Below are 5,172 nucleotides of genomic sequence, written 5' to 3'. Positions count from 1 at the left end.
TTAGGAAAAAGAGCAATTTCGCATAGACCCCGGAATGTCAACAGGCTTTGGAGGAACTCAAATGATATCTATCGAGCCCGCCATTGCTCCACATCCCGAAAGCGGGCGAGCAACTTTACTTGTTTGTAGCGGTCTCGGGGATGGAGATAAGTGGGGTCTTAGTTCGAGAAGAGCAAGGTACACAATTTCCTGTTTATTATGTTAGTCGAACCCTAGGTGAAGCCGAGACCCGGAACCCACACTTAGAAAAATTAGCGCTTGCTTTAATAAGCGCCTCTAGGATATTAAGGCCATATTTTTAATGTCACCCAATTTGTGTTGTAACCACCTACTCCCTACTCAACATATTGCACAAGCCCAAACTCTCGGGCCGGTTGGCTAAATGGGCCGTCGAGATCATCGGGTACGATATCGAGTATCAACCCCGAACGACCATCAAGTCTCAAATCTTGGCAGACTTCGTGGCCGACTTCACGCCAGCCCTCGTACCCGAGGTCGAAAAGGAACTATCATTAAAATCAGGTACATCATCGGGGGTGTGGACCCTTTTCATAGACGGCGCTTTGAATGTGAAGGGGTCCAGGCTAGGCATCGTTTTGAAGCCACCCACGGGTATTACAATTAGACAGTCTATCAAAACATCGAAATTAACTAACAATGAGGCCGAGTATGAGGCCATGATTGCAGGTCTCGAGCTAGCTAAGAGCTTGGGAGCGGAGGTCATCGAGGTCAAATGCAACTCCCAACTTGTAGTAAACCAAGTCAATAGAACTTTCGAGGTTCAGGAAGATCGAATGCAGAGGTACTTGGACAAAATACAAGTGTCTCTACATCGATTTAAAGAATGGACCCTGCAGCATGTACCTCGAGAACAAAATAGCGAGGCCGATGCCCTTGCAAATTTGGGGTCATCGATCGATGATGATGAACTTAGCTCGGGGAATGTGGTACAACTTTCGAGGTCAGTAATCGAAGAAGTACATGCCGAAATAAACTCCACAAGTTTAACCTGGGATTGGAGGAATAAGTACATCGAATACCTAAAGAATGGGAAGCTTCCATCGTATCCTAAAGAATCGAGGGCCCTATGCACGAAGGACGCATGGTTCACATTGGTCAAGGATGGAACATTGTATAGGAGAACGTTCTATAGACCGTTAGCAAAATGTTTGGGACCAGAAGACATCGACTATGTTGCACGGGAAATTCACGAGGGCACTTGCAGAAATCATTCTGGTACCGAGTCATTGGTTCACAAAGTCATCTGAGTAGGATACTATTGGGTCGATATGGAAAAAGATGCAAAAGAGTTTGTTCGAAGATGCGACAAATGCCAAAGGTATGCGCCGATGATTCACCAGCCCGGAGAACAACTCCACTCAGTCCTATCCCCGTGGCCGTTCATGAAATGGTGAATGGATATCAACGACCCCAGGTAAAGCTAAATTCATTTTGTTTATGACTGACTATTTTTCTAAGTGGGTTAAAGCACAGGCCTTCGAGAAAGTCAGAGAAAAAGAAGTCATAGACTTCATTTGGGACCACATTATATGCCGATTCGGGATGCCTGCAGAGATCGTATGCGACAACGGAAAGCGATTCGTCGGCAGCAAAATGACAAAGTTTTTCGAAGACCACAAAATAAAAATGATTCTATCAACGCCGTATCATCCTAGTGGGAACGGATAGGCCGAATCAACGAACAAGACCGTAATCAAAAATCTGAAGAAAAGATTGAATGAAGCTAAAGGAAAATGGAGGGAAATATTGCCCGAAGTCCTTTAGGCGTATCGAACAACGTCAAAATCTAGTACGGAGGTAACACTGTTCTCTTTAGTCTACGGTGCCGAAGCTCTGATCCCGATCGAAGTCGGGGAACCTAGATTCAGGTTTTGATATGCAACGAAAGAGTCAAACCACGAGGCTATGAATACGAGCCTCGAATTGCTAGATAAAAGACGGAAAGCCGCCCCCGTTCGAATGGCTGCGCAGATCAGTGGATCGAGAGGTATTACAATCGAAGAACCAATCTTCGACACTTTAAAACCGGGAACTTGGTTCTGAGAAAGGTCACCATCAATACTCGAGACCCAAACGAAGGAAAACTTGGACCGAACTGGGAGGGACCGTATCAGGTCCTCAATATCGTCGGAAAAGGATCCTACAAACTTGGAACGATGGACGATGAGCAGTTACCAAACAATTGGAACATATCACTCCTCAAACGATATTACTGTTAAGGTATAATTTTTTCCATTTTCATTTATATTTTATACTAACCAATTGCAGGTGTTCGATCGAAGGCATCGAGGAATTCTTCAACACAAAGTCCTTAGGTTTGAAAGCATGCGTTGCACTCTTTTTTCCTTTGACCGGGTTTTGTCCCAAATAGGTTTTTCCGGCGAGGTTTTTAACGAGGCAACCATTATTTGTGCTAGATTGGGGCAATTCAACAGTATCCGATGCTTCTTTACAATAAGCCTCGAATACTGGGGGGGGGGGGGCATCACCCTCGGATGTAAACTTTGTTACAAGGAAGATACTTCGTGTCAACTAGGTCTCGATAGGTAAAATTTTGTAAGGGCCAAACGGTCAAACGAACCGTGCCCATGTAGATTACTCGATCCCTAAAAGCAAACATGTACGCATGTATAATCTATTAAGAGAAGTATTGTTCCTTGCCACAATATTTCATGCCTTAGAGAAATTTTTACTTTACAATTTCATACTTTTGGGCTATTGTGGAAATAGCCTTAAGGGCCGATCATAACTGAAGTTCGAAATTAAAAAGGCAACCCTCGATTTCATACCCACTCGGGGACTGACATTTCGAACAAGTTCGGAATGTAATTGAGAAACAAGCCCTAGAGGCAAATCTCAAATTAAAGGCTACGCCCAAACTAACACGGTTTAGAGATGTCCGAATTCCATAATGAAAACAGGCCTTCTAATATCTTCACAAAACCGGTTAAAAATACTACCCTCAGCAAAAATATAAAGGGTTTCGATAACATCAACCCTCGAAAACCCTAAAAGGGTACCAGATTGTTAGAACTCTCAAAACAACCTCATTTCATGCTAAGGCATAACAAATATTTTATATGATTAAACTTTTTTAAGCCGAAAAGGGAAAAGAGCCATTCTTTTGAGGCCATATAGGCCTAATGAGCCTAAGGGCCATTTTATTTTTTGAGTTCGAGGAGTCAACCTCACTCAACTAAAACCTAAGGGTCACCCTACTTCGAGTCCGATCAAGTACTCACTCGATTACAAACACTACATTAGTCCGACTTCGATCAAATTGCCTAAGCTTTGTACTCATGAACAAAATTTTCACAAGGCATGGACAAAATAGAAGTTACATGAGGTAGAAATTGAAATAAAGACAAATCAGAGAGAAAAGAGATCTTTTCTATATATGAAAATATTTACAAAGATCGATCAGGGTCCTACACAAAAAATCAAAAAAGGAAAAACTCCTAAGTGCCTAATTTTCTTCGGGAGGTGCATCCTCACCATAGGGATCTCCTCCGCTCTCAGATCCACTCACGCTCCCGGAATTATCATCATTAGAAGAGAGAAATGTTTTGGCTTTGGCCTCAAGCTCCTTCGCATTCTCGATCTCGACAGCAAGGTTAAAACCACGAGCATGAATCTCCTCAAGAGTCTCTCTTCGAGACTGGAACTTTGCAAGCTCGGCGGCCCAGTATGCTCGAGTCTGAGCAGTATCAGTAACTTCCTTTGCTCGATCTTGAGCGGCTTCGGCGTCGGATCGGTAGACGGCCGCGATTGCCTCAACATCGACCTTAGCCTTTTCAGCCTCGGATTTCTGCACAGCAAGATCCGTGACCAACCGAGCCTGGAGCTCCTCGATTTTCTTGGCTTATGCCAAGTGCTTTTCTTTTATACCGTGGAGCTAGCTTTCAGCCAAGGTTAATTGAGCTCGAATAGTCTCTTTCTCTAAGGCAAGGGGGTCCATATTTTGCTTCCATGCTGTGGTTTCCACCTTCACCACATCTACCTCTCTACGGAGTTGCCCGATCGTCTCGTGCAATTGCTGGACCTATGAGATAGAATTGTTGGCCTCCAATCCCGAACTGAGGCCATGAGCTTCTAAGACTTTATTTACCTGCTCGGTCAATTCGTTCTGTTCTTTCTGAGCCACTACCAGTTCAGCTTGGAGGCATTTGATTTCCTCTTCTTTCTGCCCACTAAGAAGTTTGATAGTATTCTTCTCCTTGGTAAGCCTTTGAATGTCAGTCTCATACCAACTCAGTTCCGCCCGAGATTTGGAGAATGCCTCCTGATAAAGCGCCAAGGCCTACACAGATAGAAGAAAAGGAATTAGACAGAAAAAAAATGCAAGTATGATATCAACAGAGGGAATTAAAGCTTACCCGATTCAGAGCCTGTTGTGCCTCATCGAAGAGACTCGGGCCTCCACCCGACTCTTTGCTCGACATCTCCAGGTCACCCGAGCCTCCTGAATCATCCCCTCGGAAAACGAAGGAAGCGATAGGGAATCTCCAATTTCAATTTCCCCAAGTGGGTCATTTGGGGCGTTATCTTCATCTTGAAGAGCCTTGAGCTCGGCACCCACTACCTCTTCAACGGCCTCTGCTCCCCTAGGAAAAACGCCTTTCGACACGGGGACTTAGGCCGAAACATCCTCTTTGATCTCATCAAGCTTGGATCGGTCAATATCAGTCCCCCATTGGCTCCGAGGCCTTCCTAGCCCTGGTGCTAGCTCGAGTACGGGCTACCAGCCCTGAATCATCTTCTTTTTCTTCTTCTTGTCCACCCTCTTCGGGCTCCTCTCATAGACTGAGGACTGAATCCATCGACAAAGGGATAACATCCATTTTGCTGGTTCGCCTCTTTTTAGGTTTCTGCTCATCCCAGTTCGTAGATCTCGAAGCCTCTTTCCTTTTCCGCTCTTTCATCTGTTTCGGAGCAGACGATTAGGGAGAGTTTTCTTCCTCCCCGGACGAAGGCCTCATGACAACATTTTCTCCGAGGCTTGTATGAAATAAAATCAAGTGAGTATGAAAAGAAACATTTCGGAGAAGATCATCAAATACGTAAAAAGAGGCTTACTATAATTTATGGCCTCCCATCGGCCCCTTTCCAAATCACGCTGTGAGCGCTCAGCATACGAAGAGGTCGAAGCCA

The sequence above is a fragment of the Nicotiana attenuata genome, unplaced genomic scaffold (assembly GCF_001879085.1).
Source record: "Nicotiana attenuata strain UT unplaced genomic scaffold, NIATTr2, whole genome shotgun sequence".
Taxonomy (NCBI): Eukaryota; Viridiplantae; Streptophyta; class Magnoliopsida; order Solanales; family Solanaceae; genus Nicotiana; species Nicotiana attenuata.
Note: the sequence above shows the minus strand (reverse complement) of the source record.